The 19,771-nt window shown below is 39.8% G+C and overlaps 1 protein-coding gene across 1 annotated transcript in view; it reads right to left on the bottom strand.

The window, feature by feature from the left end:
- Window positions 1–14,030, bottom strand: part of daam2 (dishevelled associated activator of morphogenesis 2) — a 102,829-nt gene extending 88,799 nt beyond the window's left edge. The window contains exon 1 of the mRNA XM_008399651.2: window positions 13,836–14,030. The gene's annotated coding sequence lies outside the window, so the exon portion shown is untranslated. The remainder of the gene's footprint in view (window positions 1–13,835) is intronic.
- Between the last annotated feature and the right edge of the window lie 5,741 nt (window positions 14,031–19,771).

Here is a 19,771-nt window from a genome sequence, read left to right as displayed (position 1 = left end):
TCCCAGAACAATGAGTCTGACTTTTCTCTTTCCCTCCCACAGCAGTAGGATTGTAGTGGGAAGGGGAACTATTAGGAACACAAAGTAACTGTGGCGCATACAATTCCCCTCCGGAATGCTTTGGAGGATGTAATATAAGACCTCAGTGACCTTCTGACACATTTCAAAGCAGCCTTTTCAAAAAGCACCAGCATCGATTTCTGTCATTTGGATGGTGGAGTAATGGTGGTGGTTTGGCGGGGGGGGGGTTACTAGTGCTCCTCACCTGTCACCATGTTTCATTTGGAGATGATTTGAAATGCTGTGCTCATCTCTGCATACATGTTCTAGTTATGGGAATAAAGAAGGAATAAAATCTTAGTAAAGTGAAACTGCACATTACTGACTTGTAAGCAGATCATGTTTTTTTTTCCTCCCTTCCTTCTCCGTCAAAGATAAAATCACACAAAGCACAAATCGGGAGCTACGTCTCCTCTTGTTACGACTGGCTCAGGGTCGTAACAAAAACATGAAACCATACCATGGTTAAAGTGAAATAAAGTAAATGTTTATTAACAAAAAACAACTATCAAAACAAAAGAAACTCAAAAGTGCAAAAGACGGGGAGCTGGGGCCTGGCAACTACCATTGCCTCTGCAGAATGGACGCTGAGGGCCACAGGCGACAAACCACCAACGACCAGTGACCAACGACCAGCTACGAGCCACCCAGCGCCGCTGAAAGACGGAGACAGCCAGCTTTAAGTATCCTGCACTCCAATCACCCGATCAGGCACACCTGCAAATGGGAGGAGCACAAAGAGGGACAACAAGACCAGCCTACAAGGCCCAGGGCCGTCACACCTCTTTCAACAGATCTTGGATGAAATCTAACAAAAGTAAAGCCAGGATGGTAAGAATGTGTTTTTCATTTTCATATGTGAATGTCTGAATTAAGTAGATGCAAAAATTATGATGGATTGTTGAAAATGTCCAACATTTCAACAACATAACCACCTCTTATTTCAATTCTGTCTCCACAAACCTCTTTCATCCTTTCCCAAACACTTATAAAATCAGTATGAGTGGTTCAGACCTCAAAGATTTCATTTCTCAGCCTCGTTGGAAAAAAAAAAGAGAAGGGTAAAATCAAAGCAAAATTAAACGAGGCTTCAGCTTGCTGATGTGGTCCTTGCGCTCTGCGGTGGCGAGTTAGAGATAAGGAATGCACAAAACTTCCTGCACTGGATTCGCCAGACCTCGGACGGTTTATGTACCGCGGCCAGTCACCATGGCAACCTGGCAGCAAATTGGGACTGTGGAGGGGAGTTGTAATGATGCAAGGGAAGGACAGACAGAAAGGAACAGGGTAAAAGGTTTCAAACACAGAACAGTCCTTCTGCCAAAACAAGGTTGCTATCAAAATATGTATGGCCTAAACTTCTAGATCTGCGTGATGAATTTACCAAAATAAAACTCCAATTTTATTATTGAAATTCTGACTGGATTTCCCTTAATAATAATAATGATAATAATAATAAAATAAGAATTTATGTTATGTTTATGTGGCAGCTGATCTCCATCCTCGGTCGGTCTGCTATTTAACTGCCTATTCTAAGGATTCTGCTTGTCAGCATAATAGAGGAGGTGGAAAGGCACCGAGTGGGCAGGGATAGACATGTTAGAGGATGGATGCAGCAGTATTTGCACAGTGTCTGAACCCAGGGTCTAGTTTGTCTGCCTAATACCTTTAATCCACCCCCACTGCCACCATAAATCCCAGCGGATGACGTTGAGGAAAGCCAGGCGGCATCACTACCCTGACCTTCTGTCACCCCTATTTGCCCCTCCGATGATCACAATATCGTTTGGCCTGAAATATCTCTGTGACTTCTGGACAATGTGACGTTAGTGGGGTGAAAACTGAGATGATGGAGGGAGTGTGGACATCAAATGGTTTTTAAACGATGGATCACTGCCTGAAGGAGCACACCGGCCTGGACACTGACAAAAAAAAAAAAGAAATAGCTATTAAATTAAGCTGGTGAAAAAGATATCAACCTCCTTCACTGTTAATCCAGACCAGTTCCTGCGTTTAATACATGCCTGCTGGTTTGGCACACACACAGGAGGTTTACTGCTCATCTCACCATCACTCCCAAATTGAACCATTCCCCACCCAAGTGTGCACAGACAGCAATTACATAGAAGTCTGACTGCCAATCTTTCCTTTTCCTAATACTTAATATTAAAAACAAGACATTTTACGATTGTGAATAACTGTCTGGTCTCTGAAACTCCTTCAAAACATTTTTGGGGGATTTCACAGGATTTTCACACATTTTCTAAACAGATCCTGTTCATTTTGTTTGTTGAGCAGCCTATTTCTGACCAGTGAAAAAAAAAGCACACATCCACACCTAAGACACTATTTTCTTCTACGTTTTATTGACTAGAATTTCTTATAAATACCAACAAAGAGGCGTGAACCATTTATGGACAACCTGGCATATAGCAGGTAAACAAGTGAAAGATGGTGGATCTCTCAGGAGCTGAGTCAGTTCTCTAATTCCTCAGTGCAAAATGTCAAAACTGTACCACATATGTCTATGGTCAAACATCAGAAATGGACAATATGAGTAAAAAAAACAACAAAAAATACAGTGAAAGTTAGAGTTATAAAAATAAGAATGTTTCATTTGTACAACCATCAATGAGGGACACAGGGACATGGGTGTAGAAACTGTAATCTAAAAATATCCTCATCTCCACAGTTACTTGGACACGATCAAGTCATCTGAGTTTGTCCAACTCCTGTCATGCGTTTACAGCCGGATTTCCTTAATGCTGATGCCTCATAGTTTATACAAGGAGACGTAGAAGAAAAACATCACTCTGCCCAGAGAGGTTGCTGACCAGTGCAAGGGAGGAAGAGGAGGAGGCTGATGGAAGGTGGTGGTGTGGGGGTGGGGGGTTGTATCTTAGCAACTAAAAGAACAGCAGAAGTGGAGGAGGAAAGGGAATCAGCAGGGGATATTTATCACAAGGGAATTGAAGAGTGTATATCACAGGGCGATGACATCTGTTTTATCCAGGTTCCTCTTCCATCTGCAGAACATGAATTTCGAAATTGGAACCAGAACCAACATGAGCACCTGTGTTTTTTATCAACAATGATTATTTATGTCACACAAAGTCTCAGGAAACACCAAAGTGCACGCAGAGGTAGAAACGAGGTCGAAGTTGCAGGTGAATGTCAGAATTACTGAAGCGAAGGGAAATCAGATCAGTTAGTGTTTCCAGATGATGAAGAACACGCCAATGAAGTTAGATCTGGAGAAGTGGTGCCATTTATAAAAACGGCACAAATAAACACCTCGCCTTTCAACGGTCCATTTAAGCCTGCCGGAGATCAATCTGCTCTCCCGAGGGACGAAAGCAGAAGACCCCCTTTCTCAGGAAGCCTCCCTAGAGGCAGAACCGTATTCACTCTTCTCCTGAATGCTGCAATCGTGCCAACCGAGCAGTTTGTCATTCTGAATAAAGACGTTTCTGGCATGAAGGACATGGCTCAGGTCCACTGTTTGGATTATTTTGTATTTATTTATTTTTTTTAGTTGCACCACGGCAAGAAAAAGAAGAAGAAAAAAAAAAATTACAACACCGTTCCAGGATCTTTAACTGCTAAATCCATCTCATTGCTCAGACTGAGAGCAATGGCAGTGAGCTCAGAAGATGCATTAGGGTCTGCGAGAAGCCTGAAGCCCGCAGTAAAAATGCCCATCAGTGCTTTCTATTCTACTTCAGAAGCTTTGAAGTATAACACAAAGTTATTACACGATTAAAAAGAAATGCATGGGAAGAGAATGTAGAAGCCAAATTTAGTCATCTAAAACTCTGTGGAAGAGTTATGATGGTGTTTATCTTTTAAAATGTTTTACTCCTTAGGAGTTTGGTTTTGAATCAATGTGAGATCTCCAGAGTGATTCCGGCCCGATACAGTGCGCTCGCTCTTTCAATCTTTCCGTTTATGTTTGTTTGAGTTTCCAGCCCCTGAAGATGGAATCGGGATAAGAATATTATGATGGATTAGTGAAAATACAGTAAGTGAATGGGATCCATCTGCATCCTAAATCTTGTTAAACTGAGGCGCTCCTGCATTAGATAACTTCAGTAAAACACATTAGTCACGCCAGTAAAGTGAATTACTCAAATTGAATTGAAAATGGAAAAGGACGGCTAAGTTATTTGGAGAACTGGCCAGTTCTTGGTGAAATTTACAGATAAATGGGATTTTCGAAGAAAAGTCACATTCCTGTGGTTCTGTCTGTTCTTTGTGAAAAATGTCGAACTTTTCCAAACACTTAATTTAAGCAATTCAAGTCATTCTCACCCATTTTAAAATGTAAACACAAAAATGTTATAAAACATTATCATTAAGCTTTCATACACGAAAAGCTAAATGGAGGAGGAAAGATGAAACATGGATGAAACAAAAAATGGAGGGAGGAAAAAATTGAAATATTTTCGCAAGGTAAAAAAAAGTGAGGAAGAAAGCAAGGATTCAAGAAGGGAAGGAAAACAGGGATGTGAAGAAAGAAGCAAGCAAAGATATGAGGAAGAAAAAGAGAAAAATACTCTTTGTACTTCTTGACTGCTGAGCTGTTGCAACATAGCCTCTATTTCAGGGGAGTCCCACAAAGATCGGGACTCCCCTGCCTTTTATTTTACTACCTAAAATAAAAGGCAGTATAAACATTCGAATACATTTTTGCTAAAAGCAACACAATACAGAAAATGTAAAACTAAAAGTGGAAAAGCTTTAAAACGCCTCCTAATGAAGGCAAGAGTCAAGTGGCAGGTCTGATTAACAAAACTGCTTGTCGTACGATAAAAACTTCACAAATCAAGGTCAATAACAATATCGTCACTCTGCATACATGGCCAAAGCAAACCTTCAACAGCTTGGGCCCTTCTCAAATCTGTGACACATCAAGAGTCGACTTAATCTCATTCCAGCATCTGGAGTGATTTATTGGTAAGAAGTTATTTATGCCAGTCTTCCTTATGACCATGCTGAAAGCCCCAAAGCCTCCCTACTGGAACCTGAAAAGAAAAATTGTGCTGTCGAGCCTGACAATAAAAATGAGGGTTCGGGTCAAACAAATACCTTACAAATGCTGTTCGAGAGAGCCTAAAGGAGACGGCAAATGAATTCTGCTTCTTACCACAAGTGGTTGCTGAGACAACAAGGGCCCTAGAGCCCAGCAGTGGTGGGGCCCAGCGTATCAGAGTACGGAGGACACCCAAGGGAAAAGCCGGTCCAGAGAGCGGGGGACTCTCACGGACAGTGGAGACATTTTCCCACAATCAAACAAAAACAGAGCCGCACAGAGCAGCAAAAAAGAAACAGGAGATGGAGGGAGAGAGGTTAGAAGTGAAGAATTGGAAGAACACGTCTGAAAGAATGCATGACTATAAAACTATTTAAGAATCTACTAAAAGGATGCTTAGTAATCCAAAGATGAACTCAACATTCTTCCCAACTTGTTTGACCTGCAAGTCACCTTAAGTTTCAGAGGCTAGAGGGCTGTGTGGACCTCCAATAGGCAATTTAGCCAAATCCGCACAGTTCACTGGTAAATGACCTCATTAAGGTAATATGTTTAGTGAAAAATCCACTCATCTGTTGCAAATTAAATAGGGTGTCAGGCCACAGAGGACATCTGGACCATTAATGTAGAAGCTTTAGCGCTAATTGAGAGAGGACTCGATCCCAAGAATCAAAAAGAAAAAAAAAAGAAACACAAGGCCAAGGCTTCCCCTCAGGAGAAGGTGGATGAAACAAACGATCAGATACGCTCTGGCATCGGTTTGAGGACAACAGGTTCAAAGGTTCATTTTCCAGAGCTTAGTGTAACTAACTCTTATTGGCTTTTGAGAGCAGACATGATAACAAAGATGACAATTGGACCAAAGGTACTCAAGGTATTTATCCCAAGAAGAGCTGGTCACTTCACCCCTTCTAAACTCATTTCATACCAAACATTGTCTAGTATGGAATAGTGGATGTTTCATAGTGACTATGCATCAAATTTCCCCTCCAAGTTTGACAATTCATGCGCAATTGGGCAGACAATGATTTAAAGCCGTTGTCTGTTTTCTAGTCATGTAGGGAAATACAGCTATTGGGAGTCACATTACCAATATCTAAAAGCAGAATTTAATAGAGTTATTTATGTTTGAGCAGGAGTACTACTATTATATTTCAGACGAAAGTGGATTCAAATTTTCAGAAAATTTTAGAGCTAAGATTTGAGTATACGCATCTATAGTTGTTGCCACAATTTGAATATCAGTTTAGAAAAATAAAATGATATGTAATGGCTTAAGTCCAAGTAAATTGGTAAACAAACTGGAAGACAGTTGAGTTTACTGAGGCTTTTTCAAGACATTTGAGTCTTGAGTCTCCTAAAAAAGCTTTGTTTTGTTTTTCTTCAGCAACTGATGGAAAAATGACTTCCAATTTGAAATCTAAAGATTACATCTTCATGAAAAGGCAGCAAGGAAGCCTCCTTTTTCAAGAAGGTCTGCAAAAGTTTTCAAACTTCCTTTTATAGAAGTAGCCCCCAGTGCCGGAGATCATGGCCATTATAAATAAGAAGCTGGAATGCAAAGGAGGGGGGCGGTGGAAAATAAACATCCATGCTGCTCCGTTATCTGCACCCAGCTGTGCAGTTTAGAGGCCAGTCCCTGCTTATGATGTCACACTGGCATGGAGTTACTATTGGAGCAGTGGATCGACAAGGTTACATTTAATTTGTTCATTTATGAATTGATTTTTATTTTTTTTATTCAACAGGAAAACGGCACCTCAAATAAATTCAAACTTTATGGGAACGTCTTAAAGAGAAACAGTGACTTCAAATATAAAAGAAGCAATCGTACATCGAAAAGGATTTTACAATAGGTTTGCATCGGTATCGGGAGAAGCAGTCGTGCATCCAGCCATCACTTTTCACTGTAAATTTAGACGCAAAGTACATTTGAGATGTAAAGGTGAATGGAAACCTGCAGCCAGGAGAATAAGGACTAGGTTGACGCATTGCAGGTTTTATAAATGATCCCATATGTGCTCCAGATCCCAAGTGAAAGAGCTGCTTTGTGTTCGATGACGTAGCACGTGCTCGGGTCCCAAGTGGACTCCCCTTCCACTTCCCTCCACTGACAAAACCCTTTCTCGGTAGCTCAGGGTAACGCCAGTCGCGGGGCAGAAACATGGTGTTTGGATGCCCAAGTCTCTGCCCGCCTTCCTGCTTCCTATTTTGACGGGAGCCAATTACCTGTGACTACTTGGAGACCGAAACAACCAGCGCATTGATGTTTGATGGGAGGAGAGGGACGGAGGGTAAAGACGACTGACCAAAGAGCGGGAGATGGCTGTCACAGAGGAAAGAAATATTAGGACATTCTCAACCTCCATTACCCCGTGAGCTAAATGGCTCCCATTCATGGGGAAATAATTGTCGGAGGCAATCTTACTTGCCCACCTGCTCCCTGGACTCTGCTGCGATTCACAAACTAATCATCGGACAATCACGCAGTTTTACAGTGGGTTTAGAAAAGAACAGCGCAGTCAACCCGAGCCTCAAAATACCTTCAATTTATATGCGAGGCATTTATAGCAGCAGTGGAAACATGCACATTTAATCAAGTAGTCAAGGCAGCAAACTACTGTTTGCAAAAACACCACAGTAGCTCAGAAAAGCCTCGCAACCTCTGCAACTGATGGGGATTTGGGGCGTTTCTTTCATATTTCAGGGGAAAGCTTTTAATTAACAGCAGCAGTATTGTGCTACTTCTCATGCTTAAATCTGGAACTTCTAGGGTGTTGGAAAATAAAATCAGATGAAATCAATTAGATAAAGAAGCAAGGGAGCAGCAGGATATATATTGCGCTGTTTCTGCAGTGTCCCTCGAGACAAAGTCAAAGCGTCATATAGAAGGAACAACAACTTGAGCCAAGTGACATATCTCAATACAGCTGAATTCAAGCGATAACATTGTAACTTTAACAGTTGTTGTGATGTCTCAAGTTTCAGAGATCTTCAAAGAACCAAGACTTATTTGAAGTGGTTTAGAGTAGAGATCAAGAATCTCTCCGTTCCTCCGTTCTTTTAAAGTCTTTCCTCTTTCCTTAAGAAACATAGCTGCTTCTTCACTCTTTGTTTGTACCAGACCATAACAGCTTATGCATTGTGCAGTGTATGCATTACAGATAGATAAAAGATTAGTGAGCCAAAGGAGACCTTCGAATAACTCGGAGAAGCAATGATCAAGTTCACTTGAAAACTTTGCAAGAACATCCGCCTGCGTAATAGAGACCACATTTCAATAAGAGTAATACTGACTTGACTCTTAGGTTCACCAGTGTTTTCTCTGAGTGCATCAGCTAGTTGTCATTGTGAAAATGAGTTCAACTGAATGACAGGACAATTTGTAAATAGTCACTCTGAGCTCTTTCATGCCTTTCTGTCAGTTTCTTGTTTGCAAAACGGTGAATTTATCAATGATCTGGTTTTGTATGTTATCAGTGAAACACCTGAGATTTTTTTCTGGAAAGATTGTTTTGTGTAAACATGAGCACAATGGGACTTATTTCCTCTCAAATTATGTTTCAGATGTTTGTTTAAATATGTAAGCACTAAACCCCTTGTAATTTTACAACAATAAGTTATATAAATTTCTCCAGCCGTTTTGCAGTACACAGAGTTTCTAATGATTCTGAAAGCTGCAGATGTCTCTTGTTTTTAATTAGTTCTAACCACAAATAGACTTATGACCTTACATCTTCTAATTCCATAACCACATTTGTAAATAATTATAATATAAGTAACAGCAATTGTTGGCTCCACTAAAGTATCTGCAAATCATCACAAGACCCCCCACTCAGTGCTTCATGATGCAAAGTAAGGCCCCGACACCAAGTTTGGTTCTAACAAACAGAAAGGATGAGAGACACTAGTAGATGTGCATTGAGATTATATCGCAGCGCTTCACACCTGAGTAAACTTTAGGTTGATCTGACGCCAAGGATCTCTGGCACACCAGGAGCATTCCTGTTGTGTTCAGGACGAAATGGACCAGATCACACTGCTGATTGTCCCATTATACTCTGAATTATCCTGAAATTTCAGTCCACCAAGAGAAACTAAGTGCTTATATATTAAAATTAAACATCTGGAGCAGTTTGACAGTCAACTTGAAGGATTCAGGTTTACGGTTTTACCGTCTAAAGACAGCCAAATTTAAACGAAAAACACTTCAGCACTGTTGAAATCATACTGATGGTCTTAATTTAGCAAGCACATCATCTCATAATCTGCGACAGACTGGCGACCTGTCCAGGGTGACCCTGCCTCTCGCGCGCTACGTTAGATGGAGATAGGCACCAGCAACCCTCCCGACCCCATTAAGGGACAAGGGTGTAAAGAAAATGGGTGGATGGATGGATCATCTCATAATGTAATGGACTGAAAGACAGAGATGGAGATCAGAAATTTGTGGTCGAAAATTTAAGTTGATTTCTGTGTAACAACTACAGGTCAACATATCACTGGGCTTTCCCTGACTTGATTTTTAGACACTTGACTGAATGTGTTTTTTATTTGGTAACCATGTCCAAAACAAATATTTTTTCAGTCTCAGCCTGATCCTGCTTGTGTTTGTTGCATTCAACTGATCTTAAAAAATAAAAATGAAATCGTTTCATTTTTGACCAGCGAGTTATCCTCACCATCCAACTTTTGGGCAGAGTAAGAAATCCAAATTTGGCCTTTTCTTCAACAAAACTTCTTTAAAAAAGAAATCCAAATTTGGCCTTTTCTTCAACAAAACTTCTTTTAAAAAGAAATCCTATGCCTTTTTTTCAGATGAAAGTACAATCACAAGGAAAGGTGGTGGGATGCGGACAATACTTTGTCTGGTTTTTCCTTAAACCATCACGGCTAATTACTCCCAGATGTCCTTTTGGGCTGAGCCAGAAACTCTGCAGAGATACAGTGGAGTGGTGTGCCGCCACACAAAGAGAGGCAGAGATTGGCTCAAAGCCACATTGTGGTCACTCAGTGGAGATGTGATGGTGCTTGCTACAAATGTGACAATGCTGCATTGAATCCAAACTAGAATAAGTTCACTTTAGGCATAGAATCAGTAGGTAACCTGAAGATGATTCAGTCAAGCATCAGTAGCTTACAGTAGCTTATTTTGCATCAACAATGTTCTCCCTCATTAGCAATGCTCAAATGTGACTCCTTTGCCTCTAATCAACCATTTGATCCCTTCATTTAATGGGCAAAAGCATTTGCCAAAGCTTGTCATTATTTCAGGCTTTACATTAAGTGCAGCTTTAAGGTGTATGGGTGACATAATTACACATCTAAATTTGTAGTGAAATTGATTAAAATTGTATTTTAAACTTAAGATATGCTTTGATAAGGAAAGCAGGCCTTGCAAAAATTAAGAAATACGAACTGAGCAGCATGGCAGACCTCTGTACTGGCTCAACACAAGGCATTCACCTTGGAGGCTCAAAGGTCAAGATAACCTGTCAATCAAAACACCATGCACTATAAGATCTGTCTGAAATTCCCCCTGAGCTGCAGGTCACGAAACAGCGGTCCTGTCTTCTCACTCCTCTGTGTGGCATGGTGGTTTAAGACTTTAAGAATCAGAACCCTTGTGTGCCAGTTCCCAGCCACACCGTGCTGATCAAGGCTCCCACTCATCCTTCCTGCCACAGAAACACACTCACGTGTTTTACCCTCTGCTCAGTCAGCACTGCTGCAGCCAGAACACCTCAGCCCAGTGGCTCAGTTACTCTTGGAGGTCAGACATATTTTCTTTCCCCCGGCCCACGTCCTCTGAAAACACACAGGTAGCTGAAAAAGGATTCTGCTCTTTAGTCAAAACACTGGACCTAAAAAGAAGAAAAAAAAAAAAAAATTCTGCAGGATCAAGCTTTCCCAGCCTGACTGGGGAACAATCAGACAGATATTTCTGTTTTGCATGTGAAATCTAACTTGAAGCCGAACCTGTGGAAAAGCTTAAAGCGCATTAAAAGCTCAGTGGATTGCAGCTCTGCTCGGAGAGTGGCGGCCCGCTAAAGAACAGGGCTTTTCAATAAATCCAACCATCACCGATAGCCATTAAAGTAGTCCGGTGGGGTTGAAGTGAGCGCCTGTTGATGCCTCCGCCGTGTGGATCAAAAGTTGCAGAAAACAACGAGCAGAGTTGAATGGATACACTCACTTCTGTGTGAGGTCGGCATGATTAAAATGTCATTTCTATGTCATAATCTATTCCAATCCTCAAATCCATAATGCTCTTTTTAAAAGTGTTTTTGTTTTCTTATTGCTGCGACCGCTCCCAAACAGTTGAGAGTTTACCAGATTCTCCCAAAGCACCCAAAGTGTTCACATCAATATATGTTTTCATAATATAAAGTATAAAAAAAGCACAAAATTATATGCATTTATTGGGGCTATATGTGATAGACCAACATAAAGTATGACATAATGGAAAGGTAAGGAGTGCTGAATGCATTTTTTATGAAAATTTAATATGCATGCCATAAGTGAATACTTTGTAGTTTTGCACCTCTAGAAGCAGACATATCTGCCCATTTTTCTTTGCAAAATATCCCAAGCTCAAGAGGTTGAATGGAGAGCATCTGAAACAAACATGTACAAGTCTTGCTTTAGGCTCCAAATGTTTTTCTGCACTTTGACCATTGCAACACATGAATATGGGTTGGAATTTGGGTTGCGTTGTTGTCCTCCTTGGTTTAATATCTACCCCACTCTCAAATCTTTTGCACCATCTAGACATTTTCTTCCAGTATTAATCTGCATTTAACTTCTTCCTCCTACCAGTTCTCATTAGTTTCATCGTCCCTGCTGAAGAATATAATCTCCCCTGACATGTGTGTCCCCATGGAGATGGTGATATACAGTATTATTTTCCTTAGTTCTTTGGACCCCAAAAGGTTTTATTTTCGTTTTAATCTGACCAGAGTATTTTTGGATTGTAGGAAATGTTAACAAAACTTCTTGTTGTTTTTTTTATTTATTTTAAAACCACCCCCTATGTCTTGTCACTCAACCACAAAAAACACATCTGTGAATTGTGCCACTAATTATTATTGTGCTCATCTGATCTATGGATGTTTACAGCTTCTCCAGAGATGATTATGGAAAACAATGAATCTTTTTCTTCATTATACTTCATAATTACACATTCCTTTGTGCTGGTCTATTCCATAAAATCACAAATAAAAAAAATAAAAAAACAGTCATGTTTGTGTTTGCAACATGGAAAAAATGCGAAAAAGTGAGTGTAAACTTGTGCAAAGCTCAAAGCACTGCAGCCCCAATCCATTGAAGAAAAATGTTGCATGTGCCAATAACTCCTCAATAAAAGCTTTGTGGGTGATCATTTTGTGCTTAGGATGCTGCTATGCTTATAAAGCCTCAGCAACCGGCCAAGAAGACCCATCGCTGCATTACTACCAGATGTTCAGTCAGATTAAACAGCTCTCAGTGCACTCCCCAATCCTATAAACCCACAAGCTGCATGGGACATAAGAGTGGAAGATGCCCTCAAGACCCAAACCGTTTGGCTTAACTCTCCTTTATTGTTTTTAAATAATAGCTAGTTTCACAATGCACCTATCCGCCTTGATTAATAGGTACTCTTTCCCTCATTTCTGATATTCTATATTAAACTCCTGGTTTGTGTTAGAGGAAGAAATATTTTGACGTGACAATGTTTGGATGGGAAACAGAACCTGAAAATCTCCTGCAGCCAAGTTTGATTCAGGAGAGAGGTAAACTGCTGCTTTATCACAAGCTTGAAGAATATGTCACATCTAATATAGTTCTGAGATTCTCATGCAAACAAATCTAAATACATGCCTTCAAAAGGGATGATTGTATTTAATTAATTCATTCTAATGATCTTTTCTTTAAAGTAAAGTGCTGTTATTTAGATGAACAAAAAAAAAGACATTCTCAGTCTATTGCTGGGAATTCTTACATTTCCAGCAAAATTAAAGCAATTGAAGAATGGAATGGCTCTTCTAACTGATTTGAAAGGGGCTTAGAGATCTGAACCATCACTGCACGTCACGTATTAAAGAGGGTCCAGCTGAAGCAGAATGAGGATGACACAGCAGCTGAGGGGGCACAGCGCCCTCTATGGACACCCCCTAGAACTAACATGTGGCCGATTAGCCCAGTGAACGCACGACACCGGGATAAAATCGAGGCCATATGCGTGTGAATACACACTGCTGCCCGTCTTTATGTCATATGTGCTTACCAATTGCTAATATAAAACGGTACTGAGAGGAAATAAAGAGGACATAAAACTGTCATGCGCAGAAGTGCTTATAAATTAACCAATAAGTCTATAATGGCGGCCTATAAGGTTATTTCATAACTGATGGGATAGGGTGTATTGTAACAATTATTCATCACCAGTCTCTAATATTATACCAAAAAAGCATTGCACAAAGATTGAAATCCAGTATTAGACCTTAACGGGCATGGTCTGCTGCAGAGCAAAGATTCATTTCCTATGCTGCGAGACCCATTTCAATGTTACAAATTAAAAACTGGAAAATTGTCAAAAGGAGCAATGCCGCAACAGTTTCACACCAAAATCCTCGCCTAAACATTTTCCAACCGATTGCAGCCTGCGCGTCAGTCCGCCCCTGCCGATCCGAGTTGCGGGGAAGAGCCAGCACGACACGCCGCTGCCTTCACCATCCCATACCCGGAGAGATCATGGACTCACCTTCCAGATTCTGTGCGAGGAAACGGTCACCGCTCGGTAATAATAATCCTGGGAGGCTGTCAGAGGGCAGACAGGGGCAGAAGATGTGGGTTCGGAGCTTGGACCAGATCCCCCCGTGTTGAGTGTACGAGGCTGTTCATTCAGCTGAGGGTGTAGTGAGGAGAGACGGCTCTGACAAGTCGGTCAAAACAGCAGCACCACGCCTCCCTCCTTAAAGCCGCCGCGCTCTGGATGGCTGTCAACATGTCAGAATCCGAAATCACAGATCGCACTTTTAAACTTTACTCAAAAAAAAAACAAACAAAAAAACTCAGAGATAAATTACAGATTAGAGACTTTATTTTATTATTTGCAAGGAAAAGGGATGATCAATTTTGGGAGGGAAAAATTCTGTTTTTAATTTTACTTTTTCCTAAAATTGAATATTGAGAATTACTTTGCCCTTTATTGACATTACATGTTCAGGTCCACATTTCTCTTGTCTATTTTGTCTTTGGTGACAACCTCCAAATCTTTGAGACTGGCAGGCATCCTTTCCATTACCCTAATATTTAACACACTACAAAGACTCTTTGTGATAGACTCCAGTCAGGGCTATGGCTGTGCCATTCCAAATTGTTAGAATGACTTCCAGTCAGAAGAAACTAATTACAGGATTACTTTAAACCTTAATCTGCTTGGAGTTTGACTAATTTTGAGGTTAACATATGAGTGTCCTTTTTCTTACTGTAAAGCAGATGATAACAGTGACTGGAAAGATTCACTAACCTATGGGTACCGGATCATGTCTTTTGTGGTTCTGGGCTGTGCTGCAGAGCAGATTGCCTCTACGTGTTAGTGTAGTGAGGCAGTCTCCCTCACAGTCTTCTTTTCAATCCATTTTCAGGACTCATCTATTTTTCCCTGGCGCTCAACACATCATGAGTTGTTTGTGATTTTGGATTAAATTTAATTGGCCTAATGGACACAGGAACTGAAACAGATGTGTATATTGGCACAAAAGGCTATAATTCTACAACTAAAAATGGATATTGCCATCCAGAGGAGAGCAGGATTGTTCTCCTTTTCTTTGAAGTACTCTCAAAAGCGCTAAAATTGTATCTGTTTAAGTCTGTTAAACAGTGTATTTTTCTGAAACTAAATTACAAAAAGATGACGTAATCCTAATTTTTATTATAATCAACTGCAAACAAGGCATTTTTTTCTCAGATATCTCTACTTGGATTTGAACATCATTCATATGTGGCTTACTTATGTTGCTGCCTGTGATCACTTTGTGAAACTTTAGATCAGGAACACGTCAAGTGTGCAAACTGAAATTCCAGAGAAAAACATTCAGCATGTTTTCTGTTTGTAATTCAAATAAGTCCAGAGTTTCCGTGATGCAGAGAAAATGGTCTGCTGTCCCAGCTGGCAAGCATCTAATCCTCTGGAATGAAGAAAAAACTTTGACCTGGCCGTGTTTTGATCTCTTCACAGCTTGTAATCCGTCATTAATTGCTAATATTCCGGCCATAACTGCTGTAACATGGACATCAGCGGTAAAATTCATAAGTGATTGAAAATGAAAGTAAACCCTGGCACTATGTCTCTGCAGATTGAGTGAGATAATTCCTCCTGAAGGTCAGGAAACAGGCTTGAATGTGGATTAGTTGGCCTGAACTGAACTCAAGGAAATCCATAGCTTTTGTCCCTGTGGCGTTTTAGATCATTCAGACTGTCTGAATGAATGAACTGGAGGCTGAGCCCTGACTTATATCTGTCAAAGGAAACGTGTTAAGGTCATGTTTAGAGTCTGCCAGTTCAGCAAGGTCTGTTTTCTGTCAACACAGAAGACTATAATTCAACAACAGCCTCGCTGTCGACAGCACTAGATGAACAAGACACCCTCAGCACCATTGGGAAACATTTTCTAAACCCTATCAATTGTTTTCTATACAAAACGACACAATGACCCTTTTAGGATTTTTCTCTCCGGTTACAGAAATCCAAGGTGGTGTATCTGGCTTAAAAATCATATATTGTTTTTATTGAAAAGAGTTTTAATTAAAGTTTTTCTTGATTTATTACAGAATGTAATTAGGCCCAAGCAGAGAAAGCATTGTGAAGCCCTGGTGTATCTGTAGCATTTGTTATTCTTCAAAAGTGAATGAGCTTTTTGGAGGCCTAAACATGTACAAAACTCACTGAACTTTGCACACGCGACAGAACTGCACGAAATTTACATATTTGCCTTTGCCCTTCATAAGGCAACTAGATTCATACTGAGATTAACTTGCACACAGGAGGACTTTGTTTATTAATTAAGGTACTTTTGAAAATAACTGGTTGGACTGGATTTTAGTTAGGGGTTGAGAGTTAAAGGGGTAGGGTGCACATTCTTATTCCATTCATACCCATGTCAACACTTGTCACTATTTCTCTTAAATTTAAGTAAAACTAAAATAAATGAACTTGCAAATGTCACAGACTATCCTAATAATGCAGGCATGAAGTGTCAAAATGAAACGAGACACCCGGCAGCTACCTGCAGTGTTTGTCATTTTTCAAATGCCTTTATGCTATTAGACAACAGCAAAGCACACAGCTCTTTGTTTTATTCAACTCAGCCACACAAAGCAGTGTGGTACTCAGTGTTGCTGAGGTCAGTGCATTCCCTCTTCACAAAAAAAGTAAAAATGAGAACAAAACTGTTACCCTTAAATGTGTCCCAAATGAGTGTCCGGGTCGATTTCCAGAATTAATGTCATGTGCGAGTCTCAGTAACGAGTCCTGATTTTGAGGCGGTGGGTATCTGTCTCTCAGGGGTAGAAAGACACAGTGGAGCTGTCCAGCAGCTCAGCGGTTTGGCTTGTCAAAGCTGTGATGACATTATCCAGGGGAAGCAAATGATTCAACTCCGGAGGGAAAAGAAGCGAGCAACAGGCCTCAATTAATCTCCTCATCTTGGCAAAACTGGAGCAGAGGGAGTCAAATCTATAATCCAGATTGGATTGTATGTCATACAGGAGGTAAGATTCATGTAAGATAATAGCAGTAACCTGAAGCTTTTAGTGAGACCCCCAAAGTTAAGGAATTCATGCACACAGGATTTGTTTCGTATGATACCAGAAGTCAGATCAGTCGTAAGTATTGTTTGCGCATACATATATGACATGAAATATTGGGCAATTAACTAACCATGTCATAGAAATTCTTCAGTGACGCCACCACAAATTAAGTAGTTTTCCAGTAAAACCCTGTGTGTAAGGATCCAGGGCTCAGAAGTACTTGTTCCAGGTTTTAAACTGACCTCAGAAAGAACAGTGGAGAACAGGATCCAAGAGCAGTCTTTGTTAAAGCACGCTCCACATACTTTTAAGTATACGTTTAAGAAGACCTGAAAACCACCGCGTCTCAGTTCTGGAGGTAAAAGAACCCAGCAGACGAATCAAGCTCAACCCAAATCATTGTAATAAGGTGAAACTGCCCCGGGTGTGACGCAGAAGGCCAAAGCCAACAGATTTAGTTACTGGGGGACCCTCTGAGCGCCTGTCAGACGGGAGCCGGACTGTTTGGAGACTCTTTTGATACGACAGAGCCGCAGTCATCAGAAGAAAAAAACAAAAAAAAGGTCTAGTCAACACCTCCAGATCTCAGGGGTGTCTGGCAGAGCAGGATGCTGTTAAGTGAATTCACATATGGCATGTTCATACAATTAAAGCCCCTCTGACTGAAGTTAGCCCCATGTTGAATAAAATACAAAAGAATTGTTTGCACTGGTGCCACTTGATGATTTGTGCTGCATTTTTAACTCTAGCTTTTAATTGAGATCTACACATAAAATAATTATCACTCTATGGATGACAAATCAATGCCTGTGTTTTTCTAACATATTTGAACATGTAGATATTTGAATCCATGGTAAGTAAATCTGAAGAAAATACCTTTGCAGTATTTCTAAGTCTGCTTTTAAGAAATTCATTTTTTTCTGTTGAATAAATTAGGATGCACCCTACAGTTATTCTTACTTCAAATAAATGAAATGCACACAATTAGAAAATTACTCAAATGTTTCTTTAGTTTTTGGGTGGTTTTAAGTGTAATTGACTTTTGACATTGTAAAAAGTTAATTTTCTAATGTATTTCATGTATTTAATGGGGTGTCCTAATTTATTTAAATTGAATTAATTTATTTAAATTGAATTAAATTGAGCTTATTTAAATTAAATTACTGTTTATAGCTCACAAACATCATCGGATTACTTTTAATCTTTAGCATCTATAAAATGAAGAACACATTTTACTTAGTTAGATAAGAGAATTTGACATTTTAAAAAGTCCTTTTAAGGCCTGGACTGTTAGCAGGGGTGTCAAAACCTTTGATATAGTTGTGTTATTTTGGAGCATAACATCTGTTTCTCGGCTTCATTCATTGTGGTTAACAAAAATCCCAAATATCTGTGTCTTTGCCATGTTTCTTCAATCACTCTCCCCTTTAAATCTGTTCAAAAACGTTCAGGACAAACATACAAACCACAAAAACATGGATTTTGAAAACTATGACAAGAAAACTTCTATTTATCGATTTTGAGGTGTATTACACGTCATGTCTCTGAGGAGAAACCATATTTTATTCCATATTTTACAGGTTTCATCTTGATCTGAAGATTTATTGAGCAAAATACGTAGCAAAAAACTGTTATAGGTATAACAGTTACCTCTAACCCTAAGTTGATTTTAACCGTGCAGGCCAGTTTCACATTGAGAGTGTAATTTCATGTCCTGAAATACAAAAAACAACTTTAAGCACATTATCAATAAACAACAGTACATTAGCTCAGCTCAGTAATTTACCACCTTTTTTTCTGTAAGTGGTGAAAAACTCTAAAATCTGAGTGATTTAAAAAATTACTAATAAAAGAGTGACTTTGATGGATGACAAATCAATTTCCTTCCATTAACCATTTTAAACCTATCGCATCTGTCCACACAGTAGTATTCATGTCAAGTTTCTACCAAATTGAAACAAGGAAGATAAACATGTTGGGAAGATCTCTGGAGTGATGGATGGTGTGTGTGTTTAAATGCCACATGTTGTGTTTCTGTGCCAAGTAACAAACAAGCCAGTCATGAACTTATTCTGTCTGAATTTCTATCTGGAATGAATCACTTTGAAATCCTCATCAGATGGTGTTGCGATTGAAACCAGAGGCTGCTTGCTTTGTTTTCAGAAACAAAAGGCAGAATTTCAGCAACAACACAAGACTCTGTTTCACGTTACACTGAGACGTCTTAGACTGAAACAAAAAACTATTATTTCTTCACTGGAGCAGCATGTGTAGATCAGAAAATCTCACTGTGACCCAAGTAACATTCTTCTGTTTGACCATTGTTGAAGAAAAACTAGACAGAAAGTCCTCAAAGTGTTTAGTGGAACCTAAACTACGTCATTCACATCAAAGCAAGCTACATAGAAGTGGAGATGGCAACTTTGAAGATAAAAAAGTCGTTCTGTGTTTTCTGTGATGCCTTAAGTTGTTTATTTTGTCTTTTTGGATTTGACCTTGTCATGGTGTGTGCTGGATTTGGTGGACCCAAATGCAGCAGGCAAAGGCGTTGAGTAGATTATGAAGATTTAATGAAAAAAGAAAAACTTACAACAACAAAAAAAAAACATAGAGAGAGAGTGACCAGGAGGATGGCAGGGGAGTACGCAGAGGAACAAAAAATAAGTCTAACACTAGAGAATGGTTAGACATCAAGTACATAGTAAAACTAAAATAACACACAATAACCAGACAAGAGAAATAATTAAACATAATTATCTAATGAAAGAAAGAGACTAAAGAAAACAGAATAACAATGAAACCAGAATAAATTAATCAAACTCCAAAACAACCAAGGACTTCATAAAGTTTGGGAGATGTGCTTGGACATTTGACCCTTTGTGGTAT

Source organism: Poecilia reticulata, linkage group LG22 (assembly GCF_000633615.1).
Source record: "Poecilia reticulata strain Guanapo linkage group LG22, Guppy_female_1.0+MT, whole genome shotgun sequence".
In the NCBI taxonomy this organism is placed as follows: Eukaryota; Metazoa; Chordata; class Actinopteri; order Cyprinodontiformes; family Poeciliidae; genus Poecilia; species Poecilia reticulata.
Note: the sequence above shows the minus strand (reverse complement) of the source record. Positions and strands in the feature narration are given on the sequence as shown.